The sequence below is a fragment of the Danio rerio genome, chromosome 22 (genome assembly GCF_052040795.2).
Source record: "Danio rerio strain M-AB ecotype USA chromosome 22, GRCz13ab, whole genome shotgun sequence".
NCBI lineage: Eukaryota > Metazoa > Chordata > Actinopteri > Cypriniformes > Danionidae > Danio > Danio rerio.
This window is the reverse complement of record NC_141042.1, coordinates 39,147,538-39,165,000: the sequence shown is the minus strand read 5'-3', so window position 1 is coordinate 39,165,000 and position 17,463 is coordinate 39,147,538. Positions and strand designations below refer to the sequence as shown.

Here is a 17,463-nt window from a genome sequence, read left to right as displayed (position 1 = left end):
ATTAGCAGTTTCTGAAAAACTCAGACCAGCCTGTCTGGCACCAACAATCTTGCCGTGTTCAAAGTCCCCTAAGTCACATTTCTTCCCCATTCTGATGTTCGGTTTGCAGCAGATCGTTGTTGTTGCTTGAATGTGATTGGCTGATTAGAGATTTGCATTAACGAGCAGTCATATGAACTATAATGACTCGAATTACGCATTAATAAAGTCATCTGGAATAGCTAAGAAAGCATATTTGCAGGACTTCCAGAGTTCATCAAGATTCTTTGGATTCACCTTCAATACCTCTTATTTCATCCTACCCCAGACGTGCTCAATATTTACTTATTTATTACATATTTATTGCCACATCAGCAACTTATGGCTATTTCGTGGCCAAATGGATATACATTAAAATATTACATGATAAAAAACTAATCCGTATTTCACTAAAAAAGTTACTTAGAAAAATGTATAACATAGAAATAAATATAATTCACACAAAAAATTATTTAAAGTTAAATATGATATTTCAGCTCTATTTTTGAAAAAAAAAAAATTAAATACTCTTTCAGGTGGTACGTTTTTAAAAATGTCCATTAAAGTACTCTTCTTATAAAAATGTTGTCTAATGGAATTTAAACTTCTGCATTCCAACAAAATATGTTTGATGGTAAGAGCAGTCTGGCAGTAATTACATTTAGGTGATTCTTCATTGTTTAATAAATATGAATGTGTCAACCTAGAATGTCCAATTCGACATCTGGTATAGACCGTCTGATCATGCCTTGTCTCAAAATTATAATTTGACATGCTCAATAATGTTCATATCTGGTGACTGGGCTGGCCAATCCTGGTGCACCCTGACCTTTGCTTACAGGAACGTTGATGTGAAGGCTGAAGTATGAGGAGCGCTATCCTGTGAAATAATTTGCCCTCTCCTGTGGTTTGTAATGTAATGGGCAACACAAATGTCTTGATACCTCGGGCTGTTGATGTTGCAGATCTCTCGCACGCCCCCATACTGAATGTAACCCAAACCATGTGTTTCCTTCACCAAACTTGACTGATTTCTGAGAGAATCTTGGGTCCATGCAGGTTCCAGTAGGTCTTCTGCAGTGTTTGTGATGATTGGGATGCAGATCCCAAAAAGACCTTCTGCCACTTTTCCAAATGATCAACCAGAAGTCAAGTTATTATTTGTTGCTCTTACAACTGAGATCCACAAAAATTTTTAGGTAGTGTTGTCATTTTTAAACATGAATAATGTAAAAAGAAAGAATAAATATCTATCCCTGCTAAAAATTCCAGCTTAAACCAGCCTAGGCTGGTTGGCTGGTTTTAGCTGGTCGACCAGGCTGGTTTTAGAGGGGTTTTGGGCATTTGCAGGCTGGTTTCCAGCCATTTCCAGCCTGGTCTTAGCTGGTCAGGCTGGAAAATTACCAGCCAAATCCAGCTAAAACCAGCTTGACCAGCTTGGTTTAAGCTGGACATAGCTGGTTTTGGCTGGACTCACAGCTTGGCTAGGCTGGTCAAGCTGGTTTTAGCTGGTCATCTCCCAGCTTGACCAGCTAAGACCAGGCTGGAAATGGCTGGAAACCAGCCTGGAAGTGGCCAAAACCCCTCTAAAACCAGCCAACCAGCCTAGGCTGGTTTAAGCTAGATTTTTCAGCAGGGAACACTGTCAAAAATAGTTGCTGGTAGACTTAATGGATAAAAAAATGAATAAACTAATATTAATAAAAATATAGGGCCGCAATGACAAGATGGAAAACACACCAAACACACAAGAAAACTATTTTTCTGATCAAGACCAAATTCATCTGAATATTGCACATTTAATTGGAAATATCCAATCTCTCTCTGCAGTCTAGAGTTGTAAAACAATTTTAATTGGCCAAAATGACTGATAAACGTCTGTGGGCGGTGGAAAATGAGGCAGAAAGGAATGTTACTGCGCAAATAACGGCCGTCTGACACATTATGATGTTGCTTTATGAGGGCTATCTAATGATCAATTTCAACCGGTCGAACCACAGCCATTACCACCAAAACTCTCTCATCATCGCATCTGCGATGTATTAACGCTGAGGAGAGAATAAATAACAACCACATTATCCCACTCCAACATTAATTAATTTACTTTTATAAAATGGCTAATTTGATAAAGCGATTGGCGTCATGAATATACACAGGATTGGTCTGACTGGACGTGGAACGCCTGATCCCTCGGTGCCTGTTTTTTTTTTTTTTTTTTTTTGGAGGATAGACAGCTGGTCTCTGGCTCAGGCCGGCCAGAATCAATCTCCAGTAAACAAGGCCGTTCTGTAGGGGTGGAGAAGGAGGGTAATTGAGTTTTCTGTCATGTTATGGCGGCAGAACAGGGACTCCATCAGCGGGAGCATTTGGCTGCCCCGTATCCTGCCGGGCACCAGAAGCCGCCATTATGGTGTCATCTCAATTGCCTTTTCAATGTCTCCATGAAAAATTGGATTGGATGTAATCTTGCTAACTGTATTTAAGTGCATTATGGATGCATTTAATCTTTATTCGCAGTGGACTTGTGCTGGATAAGACGCACAGGGCAGCATTTGCCAACAACCCATGTCGTATATGCCAATAGAGGATCATTTAGAAATGTGGAGAGACAGCATTTGAAGAAATAAAAGGTAGTGGTTTTATATATATATATATATATATATATATATATATATATATATATATATATATACACACACACACACACACACAAACAGTGCACAAGTTTTCATAGCGCTTTACTTTTTCCACCTGTTTATGTTACAGCCTTTTCAAAGTGGACTAAATTCATTTATTTCATCAAATTTCGACACGCAATACCCCATAATGACAATGTGGAAAATATTTTTTGAAATTGATGCAAATTTATTAATAAGAGAAAACCTGAAAATCACATGTACATCAGTATTCACTGACTTTGCTCAATACTTTGTTGATGCACCTTTGGCCACAATTACAACCACGCGGTTGACGCTCCTCATTGAGTTCTCTTCCGCTTTCCCCTTGCTGTTGTGTGTGTGTCTGAGCACTTCGCTCTGAGTTATCTGTGTGGCAGTGATCTTACTGTTTGAAACCTTTTTCCAAAGTAATCTGGTGAGATACTATGTTAATTACGGTAATAGGATGGTAACCTGCATTAGCAGTGGCTAATGATATAATTCCTTTCTACAACCCTGTTTCAAAGTCATATGTGTTAGCTGTGGCTAATGTTTACCTTAATGCTGAATGATCAAAGTGAAGGCCCTTTTCTTTTGTCCAGTTTTCTCCGGTTTTGTGGTTAGTTATGGAGGGTAGAATTGTATGCTTTTTTTATGGAACTTTATTTTTGGAATAGGTAAGAAGTTTAATATTAGGTAGCGTACCTTGTTTTGTTTGTTGTTTTGGCCTTTTTGTTCCCTGATTCTGACATTGATCTTTTTGTTTAATAAATCTGTTACCCCTTTTTGACAACTTGGCATGTGTGTGTGTGCTTCAGGAGCAGAAACGGGGACTCCGGGTGACCTTTTTTAATAGCGGTCATCCTCAATCTTATGTGCGTACCGGGGTGCATCCGCTACGTAACAGCCGTACATCTCGAACTCTGTCAGGTTGCATGGTAAGCCATGGTGTACAGCCATTTTCAGATCTCTCCAGAGACGTTCAGTATTTAGGTCTGGGCTCTGTCTGGGCCACTAGGACATTCTTGAGTTGCCGTCAAGCCACTCCATTGATATTTTGGCGGTGTGCTTTGGGTCATTGTCCTGCTAGAAGATAAATCGTTCCCCCAGTCTGAGGTTTAGAGCACTCTGAAGCAGGTCTTCATTTAGGATGTCTCTGTACATTGCTGCATTCATCTTTCCCTCATCAGACCGGAGAATCTATTTTCTTATAGTTTGAGAGTCCTTCAGATGCCTTTTGGCAAATTCCAGGTGGGGAGTGGCTTCCATCTGCCCACTCTACCATACAAGCCTGATTGGTGGATTGCTGCACAGATGGTTGTCCTTTTGTAAGATTTTCCTCTGTTCATGGAAGAACGCTGGAGCTCAGACAATGTGACCATCGGGTTATTGATCACCTCCCTGACTAAGGTCCTTCTCCCCTGATCACTCAGCTTAGATGACCGGCCAGCTCTAGGAAGAGTCCTGGTGGTTCCAAACATTTTCTACTTACGGATGATGAACCTTCCCCAGCTATGTGCCTTGAGACAATCCTGTCTCGGAGGTCTACAGACAATTCCTTTGTCTTCATGCTTAGTTTGTGTTTTGACATGCACTGTCAACCCTGGGACCGTATATAGACAGGTGTATGCCTTTTCAAATCAACTGAATTGACCACATGTGAACTCCAATGAAGCTCCTGAAACATCTCAAGAATGATCAGTGGAAACAGAATGTACCCGAGCTCAATTCAGCATTTAACAGCAAAGGTTTTTTATTTGTAATAAATTTGCAACAATTTCAAAAACTATTTTCCAACATTAAGGAAATAAATGAGTTTAATCCATTTTGGAATAAGAGTAACATAAAACAATGTGGAAAAAGTGAAGTGCTCTGAATACTTTACGGATGCATTGTATTGTACACACACAAACATGCAGGTATACAAAATCTGTGCTTTCACAATCTTAATAAAAGCGTTTCATTATATCACCTGTTATGTATTTTTTCCCCATTCATAACAAGCATCGGGTGTTTATCGAACAGCATTCTGTACAATAATTCTGCCTCTTTTTAACCTTCAAAGCCATCTGGACGTTTCAAGACATTTCTTTCATGTTATAATTGCCTTCGCTGGTGCAATGCTTAAGAGGACACAAGCAAAAAGGTGGGCAGCAAAAACGTGTCTGCGGGGAAAAAATGACAGCAAATTGGTGTGTGTCAGAACGGCAGCGCACAAAGAGAGTAAATCAATGAAGAGTAATGAAGTGAAGAAAGAACACTTTAAACAAACGCAGCGTTTTGACAGCGATTGAGTGGCTCGGTGACCTTTTATCTGTGTAATCTAAGCCGACTTCTGCACTCCGTTCCTGAAAGCAGGCTGAGAAACTCCTGAATCCGCCTGTCAAGGCTCAAAGCTCCAAGCGGTTTGGATTTAAAGTGTGCGGATTCAGACAGTCCTGTTTTTAATGGCATTTCTCGGTTTCTTGCCCCTTCCAATGCATTTCTGTATCTGCGTTTAGGCAAAAGACACTGGCATAAGCAAGACTGGTATCTCGCTCTGCGCTCTCTTCGATTATTGACTTGGAAAAGACTTATTGTTGCACTGTTAAAAGAAGTTGACTTAACATTTTAAGGCAACAAACTTTAGGACATTTTGAGTTTACTCAACTTAAATAGAGTCAAGAGCAGTAATTGGGTTGATGGTTGAATCAATTCAAAAATGTCCTGAAGTTTGTTCCCTACTGAAAAAAACTGCTTAAACCAGCCTAGACTGGTTGGCTGGTTTTAGCTGGTCGACCAGGCTGGTTTTAGAGGGGTTTTGGCCATTTCCAGCCTGGTTTCCAGCCATTTCCATCCTGGTCTTAGCTGGTCAGGCTGGGAGATGACCAGCTAAAACCAGCTTGACCAGCCAAAACCAGCTATGTCCAGCTTAAACCAAGACTTAAGACCAGGCTAAACCAAGACTTTAACCAGCTTAAGACCAGGCTGGAAATGGCTGGAAATGGCCAAAATCCCTCTAAAACCAGGCTGGTCAACCAGCTAAAACCAGCCCAGGCTGGTTTAAGCTGGATTTTTCAGCAGGGTTGCCCTAAAAATGTTAAGTTGAGTCATTTTTTTACACTGTAGAAGGGATACAGGTGCGGCTGGACGTTAGTGAGAATTATTTATTTATTAAATTACAGAATAACTGTATTTTATTAATGTCTACACCCACCCCAAACCTGAACCCAATCCTCACAGTAACGTAAAATCAGTATTTATAGAGTATCTTTCATTTATTTAGGAAATTACTCAATAATTCTTTTTTATTAACAACTACCCTTAATCCAGTGTTGGGCAAGCTACTTACAAAAATGTAGGGAGCTAAGCTATTAGCTACTCTACTTAAAATGTAGCTTAACTACACTAAAAGCTACCCCCTGGGAAACGTAGCAAGCTAAGCTAAAAGCTACATGGCAAAAGTAGCTTAGCTACATCTAAGCTGTTTTTACAATTTTAATTTTTTAAATCGAAGCAACTTAAATCCAAGTCAGTCATATCTTAGTGATCAAGAAAACTCTCAATGAAACATATGAGGCAGAATAGTTCAGTTCAGTTATTTACTGTAAATAATATGCTGTACCAAACAAACACATTAAAGTATATAACAGCTAAAACAAAACAAAAAAAATCCTATAAAACCTAACCCTCCTTCCATAAAGCAAGTTTCACCAGAGGTGGCAGTAACACACCAAAAACGTTGCTGTCAAACACCATTAAACAGGAAAAAGAAGAAATCGTCATTCTTGCCATCATATGGATTTACTCTAATCGGCTAAACACCAGCCTCACAACTCTGTGAATGTCGGTGCTGTCACTTATTGAGCCAAGATTGGTAAATGTAGCTTGTGTGGACGCTACTGTGTTACTTCACTAACAAAATAGCTTCGATACTGAAAAGCTATTCGATATAAAAGTAGCGATGTTACCGCCATGCTACTGAGAAATGTTATTTAGTATGGGTATAGTTGTTGGTTGCGTTTAGGGAGAGGGTGATGAGGTCAATCGGTGCTTTAGAAAACACTATTGGTTGTGTTAACGGAAGGGGGTGGGTGGAGATATCAGTCAGTCAATCGACAGCGGCCTCTGGTTGATTTTCACGAGAAGAGCAGACACCAATGGCATTTGTGAGAGAAGTTTGAGATCTGAAAAAGTGTACATATCGATACACTATTATCAAATCAAAATCTCCAAAAAAATAAAATAAATAAATAAATCTCCCTGGGATGTATTTCACGCTGTCCAGAGATGTATACAAGGTACATATCAATAATGAGCCTGTGTTGAAAACTACACTGCTTTGTGTGAATGTGACTTTGTTCCACATCACTTTGTGACTTTTTTGCACTTGTAATTCTCACAATATTATAGTTTGTGTGTGTTTGTGTGACATTAACCTACTTTTCCCCATCCATCCTGAATGTTCTTATGCCAATAGTCATGTTAACACATGCAGAAATGCTTTATTTTTTAAAGAAACTGAAGTTTTTCGCGACGACACCGTGGCACAGTGGGTAGTGCTCTCGCCTAACAGTAAGAAGGTCGCTGGTTCAAGCCTTGGCTGGATAAGTTGGCATTTTTGTGTAGAGTTTGCATGTTCTCCCCACGTTTGTGTGGGTTTCCTCTGGGTTCTTCGGTCCAAAGACATGCGGTATATGGAAAATGGGTAAGCTAAATTATCTGTAGTGTATGTGTGTGATTGAGAATGGATTGATGTTTCCCAATGATGGGTTGCAGTTGGAAGGACATCCACTGCGCAAAACATGCTGGATAAGCTAGCGGTTCATTCCGCTGTGGTGACCCCAGATTAATAAAGGGACTAAGCCGAAAATTAAAGAATGAATCAATGAAGTTTGACTCCTGAAACCGCCTGTCAAGGCTAAAAGCTCTATGGTTTGGATTTAAAGTGCGCAGATTCAGACAGTCCTGTTTTTAACAGCGTTTCTCACTTTCCTGCCCCTTCCAATACATTTCTGTAATTGTGTTTGGGCGAAAGACGCTGGCATAAAGGAGATTGGTGTCTCGCTCGGGACTAGCGCTGCAATAATTGACTTGGAAACGGTGTCTATGTCACGTAGGTTTTCCCCATCTGCGGCGTGGCCTGTAAGTACCTGAGAGGCCGTGTCAGGGGCCGCTGTTCGGATCCTGGGCCCGCCGGCATGAACGCCATTAAGTCACAATGGCACTTCAGCTGTTCTGTGCCAGGCGGGGGCTGAATGGGACGGCAGACCGTTGGGATGCTTCCTGCTGACTGGAACAGACCCTGAGGAGACTCTGCTGGCCCTTTAATAATGAGCAGCAGATTCTGATGACGCCCTCGAACTTGACGGATGCTAGAATTGATGGTGCGTGTGCGTCTGTAGAGAAAAGTAAAATTAAATAATAGAATGTTTATGACTTATGACACGGACGGATGAATGGATAAGCAAATAGACAGATGGACGAAAGGACAGACAGAAAGATAGAGATATAGATTCTTAAACCAAGAAGCTATTTCTAGACAAGCAAAAAATAACGTCTTTGAACAAACTAATCTTATATAAATGTGAAAACAATACATTTTCTTCACCCCATTGGCAGATTTTTCGGCTTGTTTTAAGTTAAAACTGCCTTAATTTTTGCATTTCATTCCTGAAAACAAGACAATATTGTTCTGCTTGTCTAATAAATGCTTCTTGATTTAGGAATTTTTAGATATTTGGATTAGAAACGAGACAAAACCTCTAATAGTGTGCTCGCCCCAGAGGCAGATGAAGCGTCAAGCGCAAGTGAGTTACATGTTAAGTCAGTGCAAAAACGTGAACAGACATTAAAGGCTCGTACACACCAGTTTGATTTTCATTTGCGTTTATCGTCACCGTTCTTCTGGATGTCTCTCCGGATTCAAACCCAGGCCATTTTCACTGGCATCAAGCAGAAGAGCATGCAAAATCACTCGACATTAGATGGCACTACACAACTTTAAGCTTCTGACACCCGCTTGTAAATGAAGAAATGATTATTGTTCACCAGAGCACGTTCATATCGCCTCTGGGCATCTTCTTCAATGTGTGCTCACATTGACAGTTTTGCGCTTGAGCGCCTCCAAGTGCTGTTTACTGTAACTTCAGCTGCTCCATGCACGTGAACAAAAAGTGCCAATTTGATTGGTGGAGAAGGTTTTGTTGCGGTGCGTCAAAACAAAAAAACGAGCATGAGGCGGTTTTTAAAAATGACACTTTAACGCCTGCCATTTTTGCGCGTTGGTGTGCACAATCACATTGATGCCCTTTATTTAGTCATGAGGCGTTAAACGTTGATGGAAAACGCGACCAAAAAGCACCTTAAGATGAGTGTTTTGCGCGTTTGACAGGCTTACATGCGAATCGTGCTAGTTGGAAAATCAAAACTTCAGCAGACAACCGCTTCGTGTTAACCAATCAGGAGCTACAGTTTGGGCTGGGCTCAGTCAGAAGCACCGCTGAAAGCCTGCATCATCCAGGTTCAGTTTCTGGAGGAGTTGATAAACTCACAGAGCTGGGTGCACCTCTGAAAGGATATAGGGCACTCAGACACGGCGCCAAAAAATCTACGCTGTTTTTCAGCCTTCCTAAAGCACAAACAGAGCTACTCTTTTAATAAAATCCATGTTATTGATTTTGCAATGAAGCTAGAGTCACCAGGAAGACAGAAGCACTGCCCATGATGCGAATCTGCAACTTTTAGTAACTGGATTTGACATGTGAAAAGCGAGTTAACTCAAAATGTTTACACCATTTACATGCAAATAACATGATTTATTAGCACTTGTCACTTCTGGTGTAAACACAGCATAAGTAGAAAAGCTTTTTTTTGCAGTGTACTTGTAAGAACACACAGTGAGAAAAAGCCATAAACAGTAAAAACATAAATAAATAAACTACCCTTAATCACAACTTTTATGATAGTAATTCCAACAGCACTTGAAAACACCAATAGTCACATCATAACTACTGGCCTGGGATAAATAATGCAGCCTTTTCAGTTGCTTTTACAGATTCCTGGGGTCATTTGAACAATTTCGTTGTACAGTATGTATGCAAAACATTAAAACATCAGAAACAGTTTTTACTACATTACTGACATAGAAACATGTCCTTTAGTGCCTCTTGTAAACTTCAAAAAAAAACTTTTTACAGCAAAGTTAACTAATCACTATAAAATCAACAGATTTACTCACTTTTTACAGTAAAGTCAACCAATCGCTTTAAAATCAACAGGTTTACTCACTTTTTACAGTAAAGTCAACTAATCGCTTTAAAATCAACAGGTTTACTCACTTTTTACAGTAAAGTCAACTAATCGCTTTAAAAGCAACAGGTTTACTCACTTTTTACAGTAAAGTCAACTAATCGCTTTAAAATCAACAGGTTTACTCACTTTTTACAGTAAAGTCAACTAATCGCTTTAAAAGCAACAGGTTTTCTCACTTTTTACAGTAAAGTCAACTAATCGCTTTAAAAGCAACAGGTTTACTCACTTTTTACAGTAAAGTCAACTAATCGCTTTAAAAGCAACAGGTTTACTCACTTTTTACAGTAAAGTCAACTAATCACTTTAAAATCAACAGATTTACTCACTTTTTGCAGTAAAGTCGACTAATCGCTTTAAAAGCAACAGGTTTGCTCACTTTTTACAGTAAAGTCAACTAATCACTTTAAAAGCAACAGGTTTACTCACTTTTTACAGTAAAGTGAACTAATCGCTTTAAAAGCAACAGATTTACTCACTTTTTACAGTAAAGTCAACTCATCACTTTAAAAGCAACAGATTTACTCACTTTTTACAGTAAAGTCAACTAATCGCTTTAAAAGCAACAGGTTTACTCACTTTTTACAGTAAAGTCAACTAATCGCTTTAAAAGCAACAGATTTACTCACTTTTTACAGTAAAGTCAACTCATCACTTTAAAAGCAACAGATTTACTCACTTTTTACAGTAAAGTCAACTAATCGCTTTAAAAGCAACAGGTTTACTCACTTTTTACAGTAAAGTCAATTAATCACTTTAAAAGCAACAGGTTTACTCACTTTTTACTGTAAAGTCAATTAATCGCTTAAAATCAACAGATTTACTCACTTTTTACAGTAAAGTCGACTTATCGCTTTAAAAGCAACAGGTTTGCTCACTTTTTACAGTAAAGTCAACTAATCACTTTAAAAGCAACAGGTTTACTCACTTTTTACAGTAAAGTCAACTAATCGCTTTAAAAGCAACAGATTTACTCACTTTTTACAGTAAAGTCAACTAATCGCTTTAAAAGCAACAGGTTTACTCACTTTTTACAGTAAAGTCAACTAATCGCTTTAAAAGCAACAGATTTACTCACTTTTTACAGTAAAGTCAACTAATCGCTTTAAAAGCAACAGGTTTACTCACTTTTTACAGTAAAGTCAACTAATCGCTTTAAAAGCAACAGATTTACTAACTTTTTACAGTAAAGTCGACTAATCGCTTTAAAAGCAACAGGTTTACTCACTTTTTACAGTAAAGTCAACTAATCGCTTTAAAAGCAACAGATTTACTCACTTTTTACATTAAAGTCAACTAATCGCTTTAAAAGCAACATGTTTAATAACTTGTATAGTAAAGTCAACTAATCGCTTTAAAAGCAACAGATTTACTCACTTTTTACAGTAAAGTCAACTAATCGCTTTAAAAGCAACAGATTTACTCACTTTTTATAGTAAAGTCAACTAATCTAGTCACTTCTGTGTATATATTTGTATTTATGTGTATGTTGTGTATGATGTGTATGTTGTGTGTATGACTTCACTGTGGACGGCAAAGTAAGAATCTCATTGTACAGGGAGACGTGTTTCCTTACTGTGCACATGACAATAAACAGTTGAATTGAATTGAATTAAATTAATCGCTTTAAAAGCAACATATTTACTCACTTTTTACAGTAAAGTCAACTAATCACTTTAAAAGCAACAGGTTTGTTTGCCATTAGTCATTAGTTACTCTACTATAGTCACATCACCAACTACTGTCCTGGCATATATCCAGTAATACACCATTTTTAGCTGCCTTTTACGGATCCATGGGGATTATTTTAACAATTTAGTTGTCTGTATGCTAAACATTTTTTTAAAATTCTGTTTTAAATACATCACTGACATGTAAACATTCCCGATAGTGCACTACCAAACTGGTACAAAGAGAGCGAAAGAAAGAGAGAGAGAACAACTAATAAGACTTTCCTGAGGCTTCAGGCTAAGAAAAGAAGAAAAAAAATATGAGCAAATAACAAGATGCAAAAAAGGTCAGCGTAGCCTCTGCTAGCAAAGCCGTAAGTCTTGAAGGGAGGGAATCCATCTCACGGCAATGTTTTCCTTTGATGAGGTGGAGCACCAGGAGGTAATAATCCTGTCAGGAATAAAGAAGGTGCTGCTGGCAACATCCATTGTGAGCTTTTACCTCTTAGTATCATTAAAAGTGGAGCATGTCAACAGAGAGGAGTTTCGTCTTTTCTTGACTCCATTATTTCCTGACTCCAAAGCCAGTAAATAATGTCAGGGCAAAGGAAAATTGAGACCACATGGCCAGTGAGCACCATCTGTCCTTATGCTTGGTTACCTTCAACCATACATCTCTGAAAAAAAAAAAAAAGGTTTTCTTGTAAATTACAATATTAAATGTAAACAAAGTAGGTTATATAATTGGATATTACGGAAAAAAACAGTCATTTATTAATTTATTAAACAATATTTTTAGCAATCTTCATAATTAGTGGCTGATTTTTTGATCAATGTTAACAAGCAACATATTTTAACAATTTAATAATTATATTATCGTGCTTGATTTTTGATAGATGTTACTGAGCATCAATAATTGAAGTAATAAATTATTTGCCATAATACCTTAGTCTAAACGTAAAGTAATCATTAATACAGATTTTACAGATTATTGATTTATTTATTTGAGCAAAAATAATCTATTAATTATATGTTTTTAATTATTAATAACAACTAATTACTTATTAGTTGTTATAGTTAAGCAATTAATTAATTTATTTTATTTTACTGTGTAACAGTAATGTTTTCAATTATTAAACATAATATTGTAGAGCAATTTTTATATTAGGCGCTGATTTATTGTTTTTTGATTAATGTTAATGACCAACAGAATTTATTAATCATATTGTCATAGTCTATAAACATAATAATTTGGATTTTTAATGGTTGATTTTTTATAGATGTTACTAAAAATCAGTAATGTATTAAGTAATAATTTGTTAGCCATAGTTAACGGTTTAATTGAGCAACAATAATTTATTGAGAATTAGTTTATTAACTATATACTATATTAGTCTGGTTGATTTTTAATGGGTTTAACTGAGCAATGGTAGTTTATTTATTATTAATTCATTATTAAAACATTAAACATGCGATGTGTGTGGGTGTGTCTGTGTGTGGCACTTAATATAAGTAAAGTCAACTAATCACTTTAAAAGCAACAAATTTATTTAATTTTTTTAAAGTAAAGTCAACTAATCACTTTAAAAGCAACATGTTTAATAACTTGTATAGTAAAGTCAACTAATCGCTTTAAAAAGTGAGTAAATATGTTGCTTCTAAAGTAAAATCAACAAATCGCTTTAAAAGCAACAGGTTTACTCACTTTTTACAGTAAAGTCAACTAATCGCTTTAAACGCAACAGATTTACTCATTTTTTTTTACATTAAAATCACTTAATCGCTTTAAAAGCAACATATTAATGTATTTTTCCATCTATTTGTTTAGATTTGTTTCAGTAAAAGTAACACATAATAATGCAATGAAATATACATTCATTCTATTCTCAGTAAGTGTGCCAGCAGTTAAAGGAATCATAATAATGAATTGTTTTTAAGCAGTGCTTCAACTGGAGGTTAAAGGAATTGTAAAAAGCACTCGACTTTATGGCGCACATGCATGGACTGCGGCAAACCGTCCGCATTCCTCTTGATTTATTCTCTTCCAGATAAGCGTGAATAAGTGCTAGTGATCTCTTCACCGTGATTAATGGCGAAAGAGCGTTGAGGGCATTCAGAAGCAAGTCAGCACTTAAACACCAGCGTCTGGCAGCGAGAGCACTTTATTGATGACTCAAAACGGCTTTCCAGAGCTCCGTTTTCAGGTAAACACTCAATTCAACCAGGGAGAATAATAAAACATAAAAAAAACATAATTAATTCCACTGGGAGACAAACGAAGGAGCTCAACCTTCCTTTTATAAATACATTACGTTATTTAGTTGGATTGAATGTGCACTTGTGATGTACTTCAAATCTGAAAAGCGTATTAAAAAACTACTCAAAGTATAACTCTTGTGTTTGAGTGTTTTTCTTATAACATTTAAAAGCATAAGGTCAGATTTACTGTAGACTGTAATGCATTTATATACAGTTAATGACTGATTTATTATATAAAATATTCATATAAAATATTAGACAAATATTAATTATTTTTCAAATATTTTCTGACTGCTATTTAACGTAGAGAATGGTTTAAAAAACTAATATTTAATAACTTGCATTTATTTTATCTTTGCCATGATGAAAGAACAAAATGTTTTATAAGTTTTTTTTTTTTTAACCCATGTTCTTTCTGATTACGTACCCCTATATACATTTCTGGAGAGCAGCGAATATGTCCCAGGAGCTATAAGGAATATGTCCAGGTACTAGAGGTCGCTGTCAAAATTTTCTCTTGGGTGCTATTCGCCCGCTGTTGTCACAAAAATCTACCCAAGGCTGTTGTCAACTGACTGACTCATTGACCGACCAATCCCCCCACCCTCCTTCTTCCCTTAACCCAGGGGTGGCCAACCCTGATCCTGGAGAGCCAGCTTCCTGCAGGTTTCAGTTGCAACCCATATCAAACACACCTGCCTGTAATTATCACGTGGTGTTCAGGTCCTAATTAATTGGTTCAGGTGTGTTTGATATGGGTAGCAACTGAAATCTGCAGGAAGGTGGCTCTCCATGAACAGGGTTGGCCACCCCTGCCTTAACCCAACCGAAACCCATCTCTCATGGCAGCCTGATTTTTACTATGTTTTCAGATCTTACCACATTCTCACCCTGTTGTTTACTTGTTTATTTTGTTCTTAGGCTTTTGTTTTACCTGCTTTCTGGAATCACTCTAACCAAAACTTGAATCCTGTTGTTGAGGTCAACTTCTCTCTGCATCTAAAATCCTCCGACATATGCGGTGAGCCACTGGACAAACTGGTAACAGCGGAAAACTCATATACATGAAGGTAAGCGGTCTGCTGGTAAGCACAAAAAGTAACAGCATCATACCGCCCCGTAGCCTCTGGCTAGGGCTGTGCAATTAATCGAAAATTCGAGTTCGATTTTAGCTTCTAACGATTATGAAAAACCATTAATCGAGATAAACGATTATTAACTCAGCAGCGCGAAAGACCCTGTGCTTATGTGTGTGTGTGCGGCGCGCACTCACAGAAGCATGCGGTCTCATTTGCACACTGAGACGAGCAGAGCTCAGTCAGCGCACACATCTAAATTCATCTTAACGCGAGCGCTTAATGGTCAAATAGGTGTCAAAACGCGGAGTTTAGTGATTATTCATATTAACCCTCATTTGTGTAATAAACATACGGGTTGAGGATTAAAAGACGTGAAAGAGAAACCATTAAAGGGAAAGCGCGCGATGTTCCTGCTGCCGCCTGTTTTTATGATTATTAATCATACAACAAAACGAGAAAATCCCTCACTGCTTTTGACTGAAGGACTTGTATAATAGTAGATTCTTCTACAGACAATCAAAAACATTTATTGGTTAAAGGTGCTTATAATATGGACCTTAAAATGGGTTTCAAAATATTTAAAACTACTTTTATTCTAGCCGAAATAAAAAAAAACAAATAAGGCTTTCTTCAGAAGAAAAAAATATTATAGGAAATACTGTGAAAATTCCTTGTTCTGTTAAATTTGGGAAACATTTATTTAAAAAAAATTCTCAGGAGCGCTAATAATTTTGACTTTAACTGATAATCGTTTTGAATAATCATGATTACAATTATGACCAAAATAATGGTGATTATGATTTTCCCCAAAATCGAGCAACTCTACCTCTGGCTACATAATTGGCGATCTCCAAAAATGTTTATAGGTGTCACGGCCACACAAGGAAGACAATGAGGATTGAGACTTTCAAGTATTTATTCTAGCGAAACAGCAACAACTGATTGTGAAGGTGGTAAGTGTGAAGCAAAGTTCTGTATGATGAGTCCACTTCAGTGATAACGCCACACACACTTTAAAGACTCATCTCTTTAGCAGACTGTTTGTATCCATAAGAACATTAAGTTGCAAGAATGCAAAAACTATTTTTGATATTTTGAGGTCACAAGAAAATGAAGTCATGCAAATGAGAAAACGATTTTGGATATGTCAAGATCACAAGAAAATAAAGTTGTGACATCAAGAAAACGACTTTCGATATTTCAAGATCATAGAAAATTAAGTTGTGAGAATGAGAAATTAACTTGATATATCAAGAAGACAAGAAAATTGAGTTGTGAGAACTCAATAATGACTTTTGTTATGACAAGATAACATGAAAATTAATTCGCAAAAAGAATAAACAATTTTCTTGTGATCTAAACAAAAGTCATGAGAATAAGAAAATAAAGTTGTGAGATCAAGAAAACGACTTTCGATATTTCAAGATCATAGGAAATTAAGTTGTCAGAATGAGAAATTGACTTGATATGTCAAGAAGGCATGAAAATTAAGTTGTGGTCCCAAGAAAACAACATTTGAAGTTGATATGACTAGAAAAATAAAGTTGCGAGAACAAGAAAATGACTTTGAAATGACAAAATAATAGGGAAATTGAGTCGCGAAAACGTGTATCGCTCATCTTTAAATCAACGGGATACACAATTTTAAAAAAAAGTTCAATTCTCTAGTTTTAGTATTCAAATTTTATCATAGATTAATGAATACTTTATGCATTGGAATCACAAGTTTCTTTGAAGATGTCCTAACAATAAAACAAAAACAAACCACATTTATACAATAACACAATACAAAACTGGTGAATCCCCATTTGGGTGTGTGTGTGTGTGTGTGTGTGTGTGTGTGTGTATGTAGGTATTTATATGTGTGTTTGCAAAGTCCAAAAGTCTGTGAATGAGTGTATGTGCAAAATATACGCTCACCCCACAGTTTGAGTCTAGATAATTGGAACCATGTCAAGTTGCACTACATCAAATGTTCTCCATGGATAGTCTTTACTGTGGTTCTGCAAGACTAATGAGTCCAAAAAGAGCACAAAATCCACGCAAAACAGTTGTCCTTCGCACACGAAACAAGAAAAAAGGTAGATTTAGCAAACTCCTACTCCATGTGCTCCTCTGGCTTCTTCAGATGACAAAGTGAGCAGTGTCCATGTGCCCTCTATCTCCCCCTTGTGGTGTGTATGTTATGTAAATGTGTGTGTGTGTGTATATATATATATATATATATATATATATATATATATATATATATATATATATATATATATATATATATATATATATATATATATATACGGAACAGGCAATAGAGCACAGACACATTCACCTCACCTTATCCCTTCAAAATAAAGAATCTAAAATAAAATTCCATAACTCATGTTGGTATATTTGGAGCTACAAAAACCGTGAGTACGCTTTACTGGATGGCCTATTCACTTATTGAATGAGTTTGACAGTCAGCATGACTCAATTATATGGCAGCGCTACAAA

The 17,463-nt window shown here is 37.0% G+C and overlaps 1 long non-coding RNA gene across 3 annotated transcripts in view; it reads right to left on the bottom strand.

Moving 5' to 3' along the window:
* LOC141380108 (uncharacterized) overlaps window positions 1-17,106 on the bottom strand; it is a 21,681-nt gene extending 4,575 nt beyond the window's left edge. Inside the window, exons 1-5 of one of the 3 annotated variants that reach the window (XR_015522463.1) lie at window positions 16,894-17,106; window positions 8,524-8,599; window positions 7,808-8,053; window positions 5,745-6,841; window positions 4,408-5,696 (exon numbers count right to left, since the gene is read on the bottom strand). This is a non-coding gene — a long non-coding RNA (uncharacterized LOC141380108). Of the gene's footprint in view, window positions 1-4,407; window positions 5,697-5,744; window positions 6,842-7,807; window positions 8,054-8,523; window positions 8,600-12,137; window positions 12,222-16,893 lie in introns of those variants that run through there. The other 2 variants (XR_015522464.1, XR_015522465.1) reach the window with 2 other exon arrangements.
* Between the last annotated feature and the right edge of the window lie 357 nt (window positions 17,107-17,463).